Raw genomic sequence first — 20,681 nt, 5'->3', positions numbered from 1 at the left:
GAAGTGATAAGATAATAAATTTCTAACTGTGAGGAACTATAGAATTCTTTAAATCCAAATCCATCTTTTTTTTCTTCTCTTAACGATATTAAGGGATATGCCCAGCATTATATAAGTACTTCAGGGATGGTGCTGGGAATTGAACTCAGGTCCTCTGTCTCCAAATTCAGCATCAAACCTACAGTACTCTGTTGCCTTATAAAATTTGACTTTAAGTCTTGTCTCTAGGTAAATATGAAATTGGTTTGTTCATTGGCCTTAAAGTTAGAATATTCCTCTAAGTGCTCAATATATTCAGTTTTTGATATATTGCTATATCCAGCATTCTGTGCTTCATTAGCTATGAACAACTGAATTCTATGGAACTTGATCTGATCAAGTTTTCTTCATAACTATTACCATCACAGCCAAAATCATATCATTTTGGAGTCTGAAAGCCTTTTAATGGTTTATCATATGATGTTTAAGCTCTTATTAGAGGCATTTGGCTAATTAGATACAAAATGAGTCAGAAAGAGCTGAGTTCAAATACTGATACATGCCAGCTGAGCAAGTCACTTTATTCTCTCAGTGTTCCAGACAATTCTCTAAAACTACAAATTACAAAGAAGGTGCCAAGCTTCATGAGCAGATAGTGTTATCTAATATAAACGTGACTCCCATGCTCACTGGGAGCTTACTACACGGGTGAAATTATAGACCCAGTTAAAAAAAAAGTTGGGGGAGGGGGGAAAGGGATTTTGTAGAGATCGAATTTTGCACTGAAGTAGCTCTCACCTGTCTTATTTTGGAATCTGATAAAGATTTATGAATATCCTCATTGGTTGATCATACTTTGGCTTGTTGATATTGCTATTTACTTGCATTTCTCAACATATATTTGCGTCCTTATAAGCCATATATTTCCACTCTCTCAACTGACACATCATCAGATTCAATAATTGAGAATGGCAAACTTTTTGGGGGGAGTGGGGGAAACATTTGCCAACAATATACTAGATGTTGGTGTTGCTAAATAATTTGTTGTTCAGTCATGTATAACTCTTTGTGACCCCATTTGGGGTTTTCTTGGTGAAGACACTGGAGTGGTTTGCTATTTCCTTCTCCAGCTCATTTTACAGTTGAGGAAACTGATGCAAACAAGATTAAGTGACTTGCCCAGGGTCACATAGCTAGTAAGTGTCTGAGGACAGATTTGAACTCAAGTCTTCCTGACTCTAGGCCTGGTGCTCTCTTCACTGTACCACCTAGCTGCCCCTTGCTAAATAACAGACACTGACAATACTAGCTTGAGCATTTGAAAATGGAGAAGAATATATTCCATCTCACTAAGTCCTTCAAGTAGATACTGGAATTATCTGATTTTTTTATTGTTAAAAAACTTCTAGTTGCACTGAAGAATGTCTGAATAAAGCCAGAAGTCTACCTCCCCATAACTGGATTTTTGTTTTCTTTAGTTTATTTCAAGAAAAATAACTAAATTAGATGCAGGTCAGAAGGTAGAAAAAGCTTTACAAGGGCTTCATCCCAAATTCTCATTTTCCAAACCTAGCATAAGAAAGAGGGAGAATAGCTATACCATATAGTTGAAATTCGCCTTGTTGCCATGCTGAGTAGCTCTCAGTAAGAATCAGCTCTAGTGTTAACCCAAAGGTGGATTTTACCTTTCTCTCTGCTAGAGGTGGGTTTTTGTGGACTGTTGAATAGTGCCTATAGTTGCTATTACTCTGAGATTCCAATAATAATCAAACTCCTAATTTAGCAAAGTCTTCAAAAAGGTAGAAGAGACTGGGGAGGGGAGACAAAGATGAATTCTTTTTAATAGAGGAATCAATATTTTGTTCCTTTGATTCAATGAATGTTTATTAACTACCTGCCATGTGCAATGTTTGGGGTACCAGGTGGCACTTCTTTCTCTGCTGTCATCTGCTCTTTCTAGTTTCTGGCTCCAAAGAGATATTCGAAATGAAGAGAAATTGAGATTGGGGAAGGTACTAGAAAATTACATAATTTGCTCTCAGCTTTTTTGTCCCTCGAAAATCTCAGCCTGTTTCCATGGAAAGTCTAACTTCATTTTGCTCATGCATTCAGACTACTTAGAAAGGGATTAATTTTTAGTACTTGTCACAAATCAAAATTTTGGAGATCTAATGGTAACCTTGGCCAAGTAATTTTATATCTCAGAGTTTCAATTTCTCAATATGTAAAGTAAGGCTGTTTATATGCGCTCCTCCTTCCTTCAAAGATTCTGTAAGGAGAAAATGAGATCATATAGTTTGAAAGTTAAAGTGGGGCCTAAGTCATCAAGTCCATCCCCCTCATTTTACAAATGAGGAAACTGAGGCCTAGAGATTAAGTGAGTTGCCCAAAGCTGAACAGCTGGCTCCAGGGCTCTGTCTTCTGTACCATACTCATTTTAACATGTGACAGAATCTTGTAATTCTTGGAAAGAAAGGCCTATAAATCAACAGCATTATTACAGAATCTCAATCCCTTCAATTTTCCTGCAAAATATTTGGTCATTCCCTAACAATGTCTTTACAAAATCCAGCCTCATGAACTTTCCCTCCCCCAACTTCTTTGTCCTCTGACAGAACAGTCTAATACAGCATGCTGTCAGAAAACTATTCATATCTTTTAAAGAAATTGGAGGGTTTTCCATTTTACCACTTAGTTATAATTAATTTGTATTTCAGTATAATATTAAATGAATATCAATTATTTATTATTCTATTTATTTGGTGGTTCCAATAATGTGTTCAAGAAAAGTTAAATATCTGAAACAGACATAAAATGAAGTCCTAAATGTTATAATTATATTAAACTGTAATTTTGCCAAGTAGAAAAGTTCATCTTTTTTCCCATATTCAAGCTATATTCATATGTCAACAGTTTTTTGTTTGTTGTTTGGTGGGTTTTGGTGAACATTAACCAGAAAGGACTTTTCTAATACAACTCAGATACTACTGAGACCCTACGGGGTAGGAGGACTAAAGAGTGTATATTGAGAGGGGATATGGTTTTCAACACTTTGATTTCACTTATGCTTACTTTCATGCATTACTCTGATGTATGGGATGAGAGGGATATAGAAAGAGATGATGAGAAAAGAGGGAACCCAGATCAAAATAATTTGGTAAAAAGTATTGTTATACAACCAAATGTATGTACTTTGTGCTAGGTGTAGAATAACTGGCAAATTGTATTGGTAAAGGGAGTTTCCTCACTGGGAATTCCCTTTGTCAATGAAGTCTCAGATCTCATGTTGGATTGGGGTGGTAAAGGACATCATCCAGATAGGTGACCAGAAAAGGAGGTGGAATGGCCATATAGTTGGAAGAGCAAGAGATGACATATGGCCAATCCAAGTGTTTCCTCTGTTACTTATATAATCTTGAAAGACTCCAAGGAAGACTTCAGCTCATTAAATGGATCCCTTATAGAGGAAGACATTGACAACGGTCACAGAAGATAAGATCACAAAGCTAGGTTTAAAATATGTATTGTTGGAAGGTATGTCCACATCGATGAGATCATAGATCCATTGAATTACTGAAGTATAACAATAGAGTGCAGTCACCCAATGACACATCGTGACTTGAAAGTATTGTGAGGGATGAGGAGAATTTGAGGATAAGCTCATGAGATTTAGAGCTGGAAAATGCCTGAGAAATGATCTAGACCTATATCCTTAGTTCTATGACAAACTTGAAATGGATTTGAAGGACTATAGAAATTGGGTGTATGGTTTTCTTCTTTGTTTCTTAATAATAATATATATGTATAGAGAGAGAGAGAGAAGAGAAGGAATCATATTTCTAAAAGATTTCTCCTCAGAGTTAAGAAGTCCACATATAGGAATGTAGTGTATGAGCATGGGTATAAACTTCTAGGAATAGATATTCTAGCAGTCCAAGAAAGTGCTGTGGTTTTCCTCTAATAGAACTTAAGATGATAGAATCCCAGGAGGTGAGGGCTTGGCACATTGAAATTCTTTTATCTGTTTTTGTTGTTCCACTCCTATTTTAAGAGAGTCTACACATGAGCAGGAAGATAAAGATAGGTGGATGAAGGGACACAGCCCGTTCTCCAGGACTCACTTGCAAAGTAGCCAAAGATCATTATTTCTAAGGGCACAACCAATTAATAGGACCCGTGCACCCATAGGCACCTGTTACACTGAGTCCCTTTCTCAATCACGCCATTGTCTGCTCCTTATAGATCACCTAATAAGTCTCTTACATGATGACATTTAGAATAATTAGTGGCAAGTTACATGGCCTTAGAAAGAATATAAACCTTCCTGGTGCTATCCTGCTGACAGCTTATGAATATTAATTCCAACTCTTAAACTGCCTTTTATTAGATACACTTAGTCCTGAGGATTGGCTGAAAAGAAAAACTCACAAGATGTTTAGCCTGGAAAAGAGAAGACTTGCAGAGGAAATGATAGTCATCTTCAAGCTTTGAAGAGCTGTCCTATAGAATAAGGATTAGACTCATTTTGCTTGGCCCAGAGGGCAGAACTAGGAGCTATGAGTGGAGGCAAATTTGGGCTTAATGCAGAGAAAAACTTGCTAGCCATTAGAACTTTCCAAAGAGGAATGGGTAGTCTTAAGAAGTAAAGGCTTCTTTCAAGCCCCAGCTAAAACCCCACTTTTGCAAGAAGCCTTTCCCACTCTTCCTTAATACTAGTATCTTCCTTCTGAGATTATCTTCACTGTATCCTGTACGTATCTTGTTGTTTGCATAATCTCCTTCCCTACATAAGACTGTGAGCTTCTTGAAGGCAGAGACTGTCTTTTGCCTTTCTTCATATCTTCAGAGCTTCACACAGTGTAGGTTCTTAAATGCTTATTGGCTGATTGACTAACGGATGATCTTCTATATGAAGGTCCAAAAGCAAAGGCTACATAATAAATCAAACCTTTTATTGGAAGGACAAATACTGAAGCTGAATTTTGAGTATTTGGGCCACCTAATGAGAAGACAGGATTCATTGGAAAAGATCCCAGTGTTGGGAAAGATGGAAGGCAAAAGGAACAGGGGAAGGCAGAGGATGAGATGGATAAGTAGTGTCATAGAAGCAATGAATATGAGCTTGGGCAGACTTCGGGAAATAGAGGAGCATAGAAGAGCCTTGGCTGAACAAGGTGTGGTATATGAATGTAATGGAATACTATTGTGCTATAAGAAATGATGAGCAGGCAGACTTCAGAAAAACCTGGAAAGAGTTACATGAACTAATGCTGAGTGAAGTGAGCAAAACCAGAAGAACATTGTAAACAGTAACAGCCACAATGTACAATGACTAACTTTGATAGACTCATATCTTCTTAGCAATGCAAGGATCTAAGACAACTCCAAAGGACTCATGATGGAAAATTCTACCCACATTCAGAAAAAGAACTATGGAGTCTGGATGCAGATCAAAGCATATTATTTGCTCACTCTCTCTCTTTTTTTTTGTTTCTTCTTTCTTATGGTTTCTCCCATTGGTTCCAATTCTTCTTTACAACAAGACTAATGTGAAAATAGGTTCAATATGAATGTGTATGTGGAGCCTATATCAAATTGCATGCCATCTTGGGATGGGGGGAGGGGAGAGATGGGGAGAAAATTTGGAACTCAAAATCTTATGGAAGCGAATGTTGAAAAGTAAAAATAAATAAATATTTTTAATTTAATTTAATTTTTAAAAAAAGTAGGGCCTGGTGTCCATGGGGCCACAAAGAGTCAGACATGACTGAATGACTGAACAACAACAAAAAGAACCAGTTGCTGAATATGGTATATGGATGTAAAGTACAGATTGGACTACATTTCAGGTATTTCTCAACTCTGAAATTCTGTAATATGAGCAAGTGACTGATAATAAATGTATTATAATTCTTCACTTTAACTGAATCTGACTAAAAATGAAGTTTTTCCTCAATAGGAATTAGCTATTCTAGATTAGGTAACACAAGATTACAGTGACTTCTAGCCTTCAGGGCTGCTGTGGCCTAATCTTTGTCCCCAATAAACAAAGTTAAGAGTTCACCCTTCTTCTAGTTGACTCCCTTAGCCTTGCTCATTAGCAACTGCTCCATTGGCTTTTCATTGAGGTTGATGTGTAAAAGTCTTCATGTTAGCCTTTCTTTATTATTCCATCAGTATCTCCACAGCAATGCTTCAAAAGCAATCAGTCAATCAGTATTTTTGATTTTGATTTTGATTTTGATTCCTCTTTGGATTTGGTATTAAAATGTACGTCGATACTTATATGGCAACTGGTTAAAGGCAATGCAGAAAGAAAAGTTTCCTAAGTTGTGGTGAGAGTTATATACTACATATTTTGTTTTTGTTTTTGTTTCTTTTGGAGGGGAGAAAAAAGCACTGACTACTTTTAAATTCTATTTCATTTTTCAATTTTTAAAAAAGTCTGCTTTCTGTCTACCCATCTTCTCCATTGAAAAAGCAATAAAAACAAAGTCCTTGTAACAAGTATGCACAGTCAAGAGGAAAAAAAATCACATATTGGTCATGTCCAAAAAATAGATGGTTCAGTCTGTACTCTGAGTCCATTACCTGTCTATCAGGAGTTCTCTGGAATAGTGATCAGAGTTACTAAAAGTCATTCAAAGTTTTTGTCTTTACAATGTTATTGTCATTATTGTATAAAATGTTCTCTTGATTTCACTCTGTATCAGGTCATACCAGTTTGAAAACATTCCCCTTCATCATCTCTTACGTGACAATAGAATTACATTCATATACCATGTTTTGTTTAACACCACCTGATGGGCACTGCCTTAGTTTCTAGTTCCACCACAAAATAGTTACTACAAATATTTTTGCATAGATGAGTACTCTTCTTCTTTATTTGATCTCTTTGGGGTATAGCCTGCAAGGTTTAGCCTGCTGTTCTAACCATCAGACAAATATTCATTTTTAGGAAACTTTCCTTCCTTATCTAAGAACTGTATCGAGGCTTTAATACTGACATTAATCCAGGTGCATTTAAACCCTTCCTTTCCTTTATCAGCACCAACTTTCCCTCCTTAACATCTCCCTATGTTTTGCTGCCCTTTGTGAGTGTTCCTGGACTTCTCAGAAATGTTAACATTTACCAATGCTTGAAATCACTCACTTTCATACTTTACACCAAAAGCCCTAAACTGTAATCTGAGGTGCCCCAAAGAAAGTTAATGGACTCAATAGAAACACAGTCACAGAGATTCCATGGCAATGTTTGCAGGAGAATATATAGGGAGTTAGGATCCTGGTTTCATGCAACCCACTGCCAAGGATAGGGACTAGACTTGTGATTTCATTGATATAGGGAACTCCCAGGAGAAGAAACACCCTCTACCAATGCAGGATGGCATCTTTTCTTCAATTTATAGTCTTACAAAGTTACCTGGAGACTATTCTACAGAAGAGATCAAAGAAAGAGGAAAAGGACCCTTATGTTAAAAAATATTATAGTAGCTCTTTTCATGGCAGCAAAGACCTGGAAAGTGAAGTTGTGCCCATCAATTGGAAATAGGTTAATGAATTATATATGAATGTAATGGTCAAAGAAACTTGGAAAGACTTATATGAATGGATACAAATCAAAGTAGAACTAGGAGAACAACTTAGACTTTAACAACATCTTTAAAAAAAAAAAAAGAACAACTTTGAAAGACTTGAGACTTCTAATCACTTCAATGACCAATCATGATTCCAAAGGACTAGGAAAAATGAAGAATGCTACCTGCCTTCTGACAGAGAGGTGATAGATTGAAGATGAGAATGAGATACACATTTTTTGTGATATGAACAACTTGTGAATTTGTTTTGCTTTCCAATGCTTATTTGCTCTGAGGATTTTGTTTTTCTTTATTTCTTTTTCTAGTAGGGGAGGCAGAGAAAATAAACGTTTGTTAATTGAATAAAAAATTAATGAAAAAAAGAAAGTTACCTAGAACACTAAGAGGTTAATAGACATGTCCAAGGTTATATAACCAGTATGTTTCAGAGGTCAGAGTTCAACTCTGGTCTTTGCAATTCAAAGACTAGTTCTCTATCCACTATGCCAGACTGTCTTTCAAAAAGTAATACTTAGTATTACTAAGTAAAACACTTAGTAATAGTGACATTAATAATAATTAATATTTCATCTTAATAACAATTGTGTCTCAGGACTCTGAAAAAGAAATAAAATAGTTCTAATGCTGCTGTGGGGTAAAGAAGAAACTATCAGAAAATAAGAGGCCAATAAATATCAAAGTTTCATAGGTATTTTTGAGAGCTAAATAATTCCAAGTATGTTGCATATATTACTATCCTTGCTCTGTATAGGCAGAAGTAGTAAAAAAAAAAGCTTTTCAAAGTAAAGAGCAGTAAATTCTGATTGCCTGTCCACTCTGTTGAAGTCGCTTGTAATTAATAGTCCTGTCAAGGGAGAATAAAACACCTCAAGTAATAAAAATAAAAAGTTTCTACTTAAAAATCTGAGAATATTGGTGAGAGAAAAGCCAGCATTTGAGTAGAGAAAAGATTCATAACCTGGGATGCGTGAGGGTTTTAAAATATATAGATATAGATACAGACATCTGTATTTCAGTATAATTGGTTTCTTTCATAATCCTATATATTTTATTTTACACATTTATTCTGGGAAGGAGTCCATAGGTTTTACCAGATGGCCAAAGGGCTCCATGACACACAACAAGATGAAGAATCCCTGGAAAGAGTAGGGTATATGATTAATTTTAGGATGAGCAAAGACATCTTAGGAAAAAAACCAACAAGAACAACACAGAACTTGGAAATGAGTGAATAGGAAAAGCCAACAGAGAAAGAAGCTCCTGATGTGAATAAAACAAGAAGAATAGGAAGAAATAGCAGGTCTTTTGCCTTCTCCTTAAATATGTCTATGTCCTGAGCATATTGAGATCTTTACAATTCTAGCTTTTACAACAGCTGCTTTCCTTATCTGCTTTGGCATCCTTTCTTTAGCCTACACAAAGCCACTTAGCTCTCAAACAGTCTCTGCTTCAGACAGCCATGTCTTTCAGCTGCTTAGAGGCCACATCCTTTAAATCTCCCAGCTGCCCCTCTTACCTCTCAGACTCTCTTGCCTTCTGTGTGAGAGTGTGTGTGTGTGTGTGTGTGTGTGTGTGTGTGTGTGTGTGTGTGTGTTTAATCTTCCCCAGCTGCCACTTTTGGCTTACTGGTTGTCTCTCAGTTTTCTTAGAATGAGATATTTCAGATACAATTGTGTGGGGAAAGTAACAGTTAAAATAATGCATTTTCAAAATTAGCCCAGAACTCTATTTAGAAGAATGTTACCTCAGCTTTCTTATGACCAATGCTCCATGAATCAACCCACAGATTTCTTAAGGCCTTTAAGATACCACAGAGGTATGAGTAAAGAAACTTGAGAAGCCCACATGGTACTAAATTGTCCAAAATGAAGAGATTTCACTGCCTTTGAACTACAGAATCTCTGCCTGCTCTAGCCTCATGGAGTTTATGTAACACCCTCTCAGTTGGATAAGATGCTAACCAGCATCCCCACCGTGTTCAGAAATGTAAATGCAAAAAGGTGTAAAAAAAAAATCACATTACATTTAAAACCCTTTCACCCCCTGTTTTCTTGCTTCTTCTCCAACTTCCAGCTGAGTTCTTCTTCCATAGCCATTGTGATTGCTGTTCCACAGGGTAATTCTGAAAACATTTTTTGAGGGATGTTACACATTTTCCAGATTTTTTTCTTTATTGGGGTTCATGAACAAGAATATAAATAACATCTGGAGGTTATTTGCTCACTGGGGTTTGATATACTTCACAAGGCACAAAAAATCAATGCTGACTGATTAATCAGCATTTGTTAAGCACAATATTATGTGCCTGGCACTGTGCTAGGAGCCAGGCATACTAAGAGAGAAAGGAAATAGTCCCTGCCCCGAGGAGCCTTGTATTTTGTTGAGGAGACAGGTGCACACATAAAAGTACATGCAAAATAAATACATGGTAATTTACTAGGAAAGACACCAACTGCTGGGAATGGGTCAGAACAGGAAAGCCTTCATGTTAAAGATGGCACTTGAGGTAAGTTTTTGAAGGATAGTAGGAATTCTAAGAAGTAAAGACCAAGAGAAAGTGTTTTCCAGCCATGGAAAGAGATACAAAAGTGTGGAGATGGTAGATGGAATTTCATCTGTGAGGAATAGCAAGAAGACCAGTTGGATTGTACTATACCGTAAGTGAAGGTGAATAATGATATAATGAGGTTGTTGTTATTTTTGTTTGTCCTTTGTTCTGGTCAAGACGACAAGATTACATAGAGGCTGTAGTCAGATAAATCTCCACAATGACAGATCATTGGCAAAGTTTCTAGTCTCCTAACCACACATAAGATGAAGGCTCATTCCTACTCAGGAACTCAGCCCCTAAGGCTACAAAACATATGTTTTGTTTCCCCCTTATTTCCCTTTCCTGTTAGACCATCCAGGATCCCTTTTCTATGTGAACCCATCCACCTTTAATGAATTTTTCCCTTAAATTTTCATGTTTAATGATGTTGGCATGATGGTAAGCTACCAGGTTTTTCTTAAACAAGAGACATTAACCAATATTGACCTCTGACTATAGTAGAGTAGAAGGTTGCTTTCTCAAATTCATAGTGGTAGCATTTTATAGACAGAGGGCCTTTAGAGATCATTTAGTCCAACTCACTTATTTTACAGATGAAGAAACTGAGGCCCAGAGAAATTAAATTACTTTCACAGGATACAAGGTAGTTAGTGAGACAACTAGGACTAAACCCCAAGTCTTTAGATGGTTATTACATCTGTATCACACCAAGTGTAGGGACATATCTAACCATAGTAGGACCCAGAGTACCTAGAATAGTGCTGTATACATGTAGATGTTTAATAAGTATTTGTTAAATTAAATTTTGGAGTTACGATTTTGATGGGCCCTTTTTCAAACAAGCAAGACACTTTTTTGATGCACAAAGTTCTCTGTGAGGTTTGTTTTGTAGGAACTATACTTTCTGGGTCTTCTGGACATAATTCAAGTTCTTGTGGTGAATCAGCATCAGATCAGAAGGGTCCTTCCAGGGCCATCTGGTGGTTTAGCCTGAACTAAACACAAATTTCTCCTTTACTACAACTTGAAAAATGGTTACTCAGCCTCCATTTGAAGACTATTAGTGATAAGGAACCCACTGTCTCCCAAGGCACCCTGTTCTCTTTTGGGACTTCTCTAATTCTTAGAAAGTTTTTCCTTATGTCAAGTCAAAATTTGCCTTTCATCAACTTCCTTCCCTTATCTCTAGTTTTGCCCTTTGGGGCCAAGTAAAACATGACGAATGCCTTTTCTACCCTATGGCTCCTCAAATACTTGATAACAGCAATAAAATATCACCCCTTACCATCCTGTATAATGAATGATTTTCACAGAATCACAGAATTTGAGAGTTGTAAATGACTTTGGTGACCTTCTAATCCAAATTATCTACAAAAGTCATCTCCATTATAACATATCTAACAAGTGACCATTCAGCCACTACTTGATAACCTCCAAGGAACCACCACTTTTCAAGGCAGGCCGTTCCACTTTTGGACAGTTCTAATTGTAAGGAAGGGGTTTTTTTTGGGGGGGGGTTCTGGATATCAAGGTTAAATTTGCCTCTTTGTAACTCCCACCCACTGTTCCTGGTTCTGCCTTCTGAAACCAAACAGAAAAGGTCTAGTCACTTATCAATATTATAGCCCTCCAAATACTTAAAGACAGTTTATCATATCTCCCCTGATTCTTCCCTTCTCCAAGCTAAATATCCCCAGTTTTTTGAAGCCATCCTCTGGAGGCTCTACAGCTTATCAGTGTCTTCTTAAACAGTGCTACTCAGAACTGAAAATAATATTCCAGATGATTTTTGTTCCATGCCATAGCAAAATCTGGAAACATTATCTATATAGTATTCATCTGAACAAGCAGTCCGATAAGGCTATCAAAGAAAAAAAGAAATGAGATTTGTTTGGCATTATTTGTTTTTAATTAACTCATCTTGGGTTTAATGAACATTTCCTTTTCTAAGTGCTGACAAATTATCCTTTAATAATATGTAATAGCTGTTCCAAAAGAAGTGATAAGCAGGCAGACTTCAGAAAAACCTGGAAAGACTTACATGAACTGATGCGGAGTAAAGTGAGCCAAGCCAGGAGAACATCGTACACAGCAACAGCAACATTGTGTGATGACCAACTTTGTTAGACTTAGCTCTTCTCAGCAATGCAAGGCTCTAAGACAATTCCAAAAGACGCATGACAGAAAAGGCTATCCACCTCCAGAGAAAGAACTATGGTGCCTGAATGCAGAATAAAGCATACTATTTTCTCTTTTTTTTTGTTTATTCTTTCTAGTGATTTTTCCCTTTGGTTCTAATTCTTCTTTACAATATGACTAATGTGGAAATGTGTATAATATGATTATACATGTATAGTCTATATCAGATTGCACCCCATCCTGCAGAGGGGGGAGGAGAGGGAAGGAGAGAAAATTTAAAACTCAAAATCTTACAGAAGTGAATGTTGAAAACTAAAAATAAATAAATAAATTTCAAAAAATAATATTATGTAATAGTGGTCATCCTTTCTGGGTAACATGCTTAGATCTGTGAGCACTCAATGGACACATATGTTATGGGTCCCTTTCAATAGCACATGTGCTATCAATGGAGCCAGTCCCCTTCCGGTGACACATGTGCCCTGGCCCTTTTCCATAGGGCCCTTGTTAAAGAGCACAAGCAAAAAGAGGTTTATTGTTGGTTCCTCATATGCACCCTCCCCGGGAACTTGGGGTTACATAAAAAAGGATTGTCCATCAAGCCAGAAATAGCAGCTGACTTGGTAGAATTTAAAAGAAGCAATTCTATCTTCTTGAATTCTCTCTTCCTCTCTATTGAGAGTTTTACCCATGTGTGATCTCAGAACCCTTTGAGCCTCTTTCTTGGATTTCCCATTGTGGGAGACAGTGGTGGAATTCCTCACACTACCTCAGCAGTTATGCTGGCTGTTCATACATAGCAACAAGAGCAGGTACTGACTAGATGAGATTGAAAGCATATGGAATGCAGCAGCTATATGGGAAGGCCTTGGAGTCAGGAAGACCTAAGTTCAAATCCGGCCTCAAATACTAACTAGCTGTGAGACACTAGGTAAGTCACATAACCCTGATTGCCTCAAAAAAAAAAAAAAAGAAAGAAAGAAAGAAAGAAAGAAACTGCATTGAAAAGTCCTAGTGGCTTTTCTGCTCAGAGCACAAGTGACCAACTCGCAATCTTGAGAAATGGATTTTTCAAGCCTAGTGAAGCTACCTTGGGAGCCCAAGAAATATTATTTTCTTCAATTAGTGAAGCTGCCCTTCAAGAGGTTCTCCCTTAAGCTACAACCTCTTACAGAAGATGCCACAGACAGGATAATAAGCCATACATACCAGATTTTCCAAAAGATGAGGGCCTTGGATAAGTTGCTCAGGCAATAGATGAAAGTGAAATGCCTATTTAGCAGTTCCACAATGTCTTTCATGTTTTAATGTTTAAAAGATGAACTCACTGGGAGATTTTGACCCCTTCGTGAACCAGTTCAATTCTACACTATCCCTTCTCTTAGGTCCTTTGGCCCTTTATTTTCCTATCAAAGATCTCACCCTGCCAAGCTTCAGCTTTGTGTGACTCCCACTATCAAGTACCTTTGTTTCTACTCATGGAGTTCATGAGAATGAATCTCTATCTGCTGTCCACAAGCAGCTTTCTTACTGCTTACAAATGTCTTCCCCATCCTCAAAAAACTCTCACTTGATCCTGCCATCTCTGCTAACCACCCACAGTCATTGTTTCCAATTCTTTTCCTCTTATTCACTTGAGATATCTCTACAATCTGACTTCTTACCTCAACATTCAACTGAAACTAATCTCTCCAAAGTTACCAATGATCTCTTAACTGCAAAATCCAATGTGTTTTTCTCAATCCTCATCCTTCTTGACCTCTCTGCAGTCTGACATATTCAATCACCCTCTTCCTCTTGATACTTTCTTCTCTCTAGGTTTTTATAACATTGATTTCTCCTGGTTCTCCTCCTACCTCTCCATTCCTTCTCATTCTCTTTTGCTAGGTCTTAATTCAGATCACACTTGCTAGAGGTGGGTGTCTCCCCTCTTCCTAGGCTCTGTCCTGGGCCCTCTTCTGTTCTGTTATGTCCCATGGATTCAATTTTCAACTCTATGCAGTTGATTCTGATATTTATCCAGTCCTAAACTCTCTCCTAAATCCCAGTCTCAAATCTCCAACTTTGTATTGGACATCTTGAATTGGATATTCCATAGACATCTTAAACTCAGCAAGTCAAAGGCTGAAGTCATTATCTTTCCTTCCAAACCCTCCCCTCTTCCTAATTTCCATATTGCTAACAAAGGTACTTATCATCCTAGTCACATAAATGTTTGTTGACTTGACTTCAGTTATTGTATTGCATTTTAAATATTTGTGTCATGCTTTAGGTATTTACCAATGCATGCTCATGAGTCTTTTGTGTATATTTTAAGCATTGCTTTGCGGTGGAGGAAATAAATAGCTATTCTATACCTGATCTATTTTGCTTTTTTATATTAAGTATCTTTGTAGAAGAGATTCTATTAATCCATTTTGGGGAGGTCCTAGAAAAGACCCAAATCTAATTTTTAAGAGTTTTCCCCCCAGGGCACTATGTTTGGGACATAATCAGGCAGAGAATACAGAATAACTTTTCTTTAGAGTTCAAGCTTCCCTTGGATTAATTGGTCCCTAGGAATCCAGAGTTGGGGACCCTTAGTGGCAGAATGCATGCTAGTCTCCTGGGACTCAAGTAGCTTTATTGATCAGTTAGTCAGTTTATAAATACATTCTAGAATTTTTCCCACAGTCAAAGTCATGGTCATCAAGCTGCATTTTGAAGAATTCACATTCTCTATGTTTTAGAAAATTGTCTCCAGTCCTGTCTCATCTCTCCTACACTCAACAATTTTTTTTCAGGGATCAATCATAGTATCCCAAGTAATCACAACCATAAGTTCTTTCACTAATCACTGAGTTAATTGAGGGTCATTAGGTACTCTGTTATAATTCCTAGATTGTCTTGGGTTTAAACTTAATAATTATTGTTCTGGGAATTAGAGGCTGTAACCCAGTTGAATTCTCTCAACTTTCCCCTCCAAACAACTTTAAAATAATGTCTCAAATCAAAATTTGAGTGGCAGAGTCAACAAAAAGTTGGGGTGAGATATTTTTCCAGCCTAAGAAAATCTAGGAGGTTGGTAAGAGAGGTTTGTGACACCAGGGTGGAGGCCTGTCCAGGGACACACTCACTGGGGCAGCAACAGCAGCCAAAGCAGCAGCAGTAGCTTCAGGAGTTCTCAGCCCAGGGACAGTAAGTGGTCAGAAAGAGATTACATTGCTGGCACCTAGTAAAGCTGGTGTTGATTGGCAACTCTATTGCTATATGCTGTTCTGGATTGTAGTCACATCTCAGAAAGAAGCATGTTTGATCAGTTACAAGAAACGAGAGCCTCTGGTCACAGTTTCAGGGCCAAGAGGAGACTAATGCTTGTGGCTACAGGGGCCAGGGAACCTGGTCACAGTTCCAGGGCCAAGGAGCACTACTGCTTGTGGCTGTAGGGGAACAGGATCCTTCCTCAGTAAAAACCAAAGTACAAACCAGGAGAGCAATGATCAAACCTCTTCCCTGGATCATACCACCTTGGAAGCACCAAAAATTTGCAGACCTCCAGAACTAGCTTTGAAAACAGCTGCACAAAAAGGCTCAGGCTTTGATAACTTGCAATTGAGACAGTGCCTCCCCACCCTGAGTTGAGCAGAGCCCAACTTTCATATAAAATTTAAAGTCAAGAAATAGGCTGGAAAATGAGCAAACAAAAACCAAAAAGAATTTGATCATAAAAGCTACTATGGTGGCAGGGAAGATCAAGACATAAACTCAGAAGAAGATAATGATGCAAAACCAGCTATAACCAAAGACTCAAAGAAAAATGCTAACTGGACCCAAAGCCAACAAGAATTCTTGAAAGAGTTCAAAAAGAGAAGAGTAGCAGAGGGAAAATTGGGGAAAAGAAAGGAGAGTATTGCAAGAAAATTATGAAAAAAAGAACTAACAGCTTGGTAAAGAGGCACCCAAAAAATTTAAAGAAAATAACACCTTGAAAAATAGAATTGGCCTAATGGTAAAAGAAGAATAAAATTTCACTGAAGAAAGGAACTCCTTAAAAAGTGAAATTGGTCAAATGGGGAAAAAAAGGTAAAAAAAATCTCACTGAAGAAAATAGTTTTTTTAAAAAAATTAGAATTGGGAAAATAAAAGCTCAACTCCATGAGATATCAGAAATAATAAAACCAGGGCAGGTAGGTGGTGCAGTGGATAGAGCACCGGCTCTGGATTCAGGAGTACCTGAGTTCAAAGCTGGCCTCAGACCAGACACTTGATACTTATGAGCTGTGTGAACCTGGGCAAGTCACTTAACCCCAATTGCCACAAAACAAACAAACAAAAAACTCTATTGGAAAAAAAAAGTAAATATAAAACCAAGTCCACAGAATGAAAAAATAGTAGAAAATGTGAACTATCTCATCAGAAAAACAATTGACCTAGGAAAATAGATCAATGAGAGATAATTTAAGAATTATTAGACTACTAGAAAACCATGATCAAAAGAGCTTAAACATCATATTTCAAGAAATTATGAAGGAAAACTGTCCTGATATCTTGGATCCATAAGTCAAAATAGAAATTGAAAGAATCCAACAATCACCTCCTGAAAGAAATCCCAAAGTGAAAACTTCCAGCAATATTACAGACAAATTACAGAGATCCCAGATCAAAGAGGAAATATTGCAAACAGCCAGAAAGAAACAATTCAAATATCATGGAGTCAGGATTGCACAAGGTTTAATAGCTCCCACATTAAAGGAGCAGAGCACTTGGAATATGATATTCTGAGAGACAAAGGAGTTAGTATTACAATGAAGAATAACCTACCCAGCAAAACTGAGTATACTCCTTCAGGGAGTAAATGGATATGTAGTTAAATAGAGGATTTCCAAGCATTCCTGATAAAAAGATCAGAGCTGAATAGAAAATCTGACATGCAAACACAAGACTCAATAGAAGTATAAAAAAGTAAACATGGAAGAGAAATCATAAGGCACTCAACAAGGTTAAACAATTTACATTTATATGTGGGAAGATTATTTATGTAACTCTAAGAACTTTATCATTATTAGGGAGGCTATTAGGAATTTACATAAACAGAGGACATGGGTATAAGTCAATTAAGTTGGAATGATCTCCAAAAAAATGAAGTGGGGGGAAGAGGGATGCACTAGGAGAAAGGAGAAGGGAGAGGTATAATGGAGGAAAATTTTCTCACAAAATAAGCAAAAAAGGAAAAGCTTTTACAGTGGAGCAGGGAATAAAGGCTGGCAGGCAGTGCTTCAATCTTATTCTACATAGAATTGATTCAAAGAGGGAAGAATATTTTTATACACCTTAGTTGTGTATAGAAATCCATCTTATCCAATAGGGAAATAGGAAAGGAAGGGGATAGAGAAATGGGGGAGAATGAGAAAATGGAGGACAAATTAAGAGAGGCAGAAGTTAGAATCAAAACAGATTTGAGAAGGGACAGGAGAAGAGAGAGAGAGGAAAAAGAAAGAGAATAAAATGGGATAGAGGAAAATACACACTAATCACAACTGTGAATGTGAATAACATGAGCTTGCTCACAAAATGGAAGCAGATAGCAGAATGGATTAGAAACCAGAATCCAATAACGTGTTGTTTACAAGAGATACACTTGAAACAGAAACACACACACAATTAAAATGAAGGGCTGGTGCGCAATCTTTAAAAAAAGTGGAGGTAGCAATCATAATCTTAGACAAAGCAAAAGCAAAAATAGACCTAATTTAAAGAGGTAATTAGGGAAACTACATTTGGCTAAAAGGTACCAGAGGCAATGAAGTAATAGCAAGAAAATTTTATAGCAAGTTTCTCTGATAAAGGCTTCATTTCTCAAATATATAGAGAATTGAATCAAATTCAAAAAATTAAGAGCCATTCCCCAATTGGTAAATGGTCAAAGAATATGAACAGCTAATTTTCAGATGAAGAAATCAAAGCTATCTATAGTCATATGAAAAAATGCTCTAAATCACTATTGATTAGAGAAATTCAAATTAAAACAACTCTTAAGTCCCACCTCACACCTATCAAAAATGACAAATGATGGAGGGAATAAGGGAAAATAGGCACATTAATGACATACAGGTGGAGTAGTGAACTTGTCCAACCATTCTGGAGAAGAATTTGGAACTATGCCCAAAAGGTTATAAAACTGCATATACCCTTTGATCCAGAAATACCACTACGAGGTCTATATCCTAAAGAGATCAAAAGAAAAGGGAAAAGACCTGTATGTACAAAAATATTTAAAGCAGCTCTTTTTGTGGTAGCAAAGATTTAGAAATCAAAGAGATATTCATAATTGGGGAATGGCTAAATAAGTTTGGCATATGAGTGTGATGGAGTTCTACTGTGCTGTAAGAAATGATGAGGGGATGGTTTCAGAAAAACATGGCAAGACCTATATGAACTGATGGAAAGTGAAGTGAGAACTGGGAGATCATTGTGCACAGTAACAGTGATGTTCTAATGATGATCAACTGTGAAAGACTTGGCTACTCTAATCAATACAATGATCCAAGACAATTCCAAAGGACTCATGATGAAAACAATGCTATCCATTTCCAGAGGGAGAACTAATGAACTCCGAGTGCAAATTGAAATACACTTTTCTCTTTCTATACTTTTTGCTTTTTTTGCAATACGGCTAATATGAATATTAATATATGTGTGTGTGTGTGTATGTATATGTGTGTGTGTGTGTGTGTATATATATATATATATATATATATATATATATTGCATGATTTCACATGTATAATTGATATATTGCTTGCCTTCACAGTGGACGGGGGAGGAGTGGGAGGAAAGAGAATTTGGAACTGGAATCTGCCTGTTCTCCTGGCTATGCTAAGGCATATGAGGGGTCCTGGTTTGGCACTGGCCTGCTACACCACACTGGGGCTCAGGATGTCCTGCTGGTTTGCTGAGGTGAGGCTTGCTGCTGGCTTGCTGGGACACTTCCTGTCCTGGACTACATTCCCCCCTTATTCAAATGAGACAGACCTTTCTTGCTGATCTTCCAAGTTTCTTGGGCTAAAAGATTGTTTCACCCCATCTTTTTGCTGCTTAGGCTGTTCCAGGATTTGTTTTGGAGTGCTATTTTATGGTTGTTCAGAGTTACGGAGATTATGGGAGAGTTACAGCGATTTACTGCTCATTCCATCATCTTGGCTCCCAGAAGTTTCCATGTCTTTTAAAGATCTCAGTTGGTTGAGTTCCCTCTATAGCAACATTCACCTCCTTAGATAGCTTCCCTTTTTCTTCCTCATTAAAATTATTACTGCCATTAGAACTATATTATTTAGAGCACTTTATCCTTCTTGAGTCCAACTTCCTCTATATACTCTTAAGCCATGTGATCCCAGCTGTCTTTGCTCTGAATACTACAAACTATTCTTCCAAAAAACTAGGGTGCTTGTCAGACTATATCCAGAAGATACAATCCAGGTATATAACACATATACATATGTACACATATATATACACCCATGTATATTATATGTGTGTATATACATGTGTATATATACACAACTGATTTATTCTTTTTGACTGTCTTCAAATTAGAATCAATCACCATAGCTGAATCTATTGCATAGCAACCTACATTTATTTTAAAGACTGCCCAAAAGAACAGATGTATTATATCATGGTCCATTCATCTCATCTGCATAGACACAGCCTCACTCTTGTCAAAACAAAGTGCAATGATACCTGTCAAGAGAACAACCTCTATTAGGACACCTGCTGAAAAGACCTCTTTCTCAGTGTACATTTCAAACAACAGAGCATCGAGAACCTATATTCACAAGCCACCTGCCAGACCATTTTCTTTCTTCTTAATTAAATTTTATTTATTTTTATTTTTTAGAGCCATTTTCAAAGGAATGACAAATGGTACCCTTAAACAGGTTGCATTGTTCAGCTAAGTCTTGATTAGTGCAATTAATTAATTTCCTGCCATGGCTGATGCATTCAAATTTGCAGTTATAATTATATGAAATATGGTCACTGGTTCCAGCCCAATGAAAATATGCAGTGCAAATTCAAATTATGCCACCACTTTAAGGGACAGATTCATTATTTCATTAATCAGGACCTTGCTATACAACCACCTTAGATCAAAAGTAGTGTTTTCTCTGGGATTTTCATCTTGCTCTTCTCCTCTGCTGTCTTTTAAGAATTGTTCCCTGTCCCATAAAACTTTGAAGGAAGCACATGAGCTTTTTCTTCAAATACTTTTGCCCCTACCAGGGACTACCTTGTTTATCTATAGACATCAGTTCCTTTGCCTATCTTTGATGTAGATGTCATTGACCTACTGAATGGGAGTCAGATAAATGACAAAGGGCATCTTTCTAATATTTGACATGCTGGGTCTTGGGAGGAGTGGCTTATGAAATCAGGAG

The sequence above is a fragment of the Phascolarctos cinereus genome, unplaced genomic scaffold (assembly GCF_003287225.1).
Source record: "Phascolarctos cinereus isolate Bilbo 61053 unplaced genomic scaffold, phaCin_HiC Scaffold_4;HRSCAF=312, whole genome shotgun sequence".
In the NCBI taxonomy this organism is placed as follows: Eukaryota; Metazoa; Chordata; class Mammalia; order Diprotodontia; family Phascolarctidae; genus Phascolarctos; species Phascolarctos cinereus.
The sequence above is the reverse complement of the archived record's forward strand: the minus strand, read 5'-3'. Positions refer to the sequence as shown.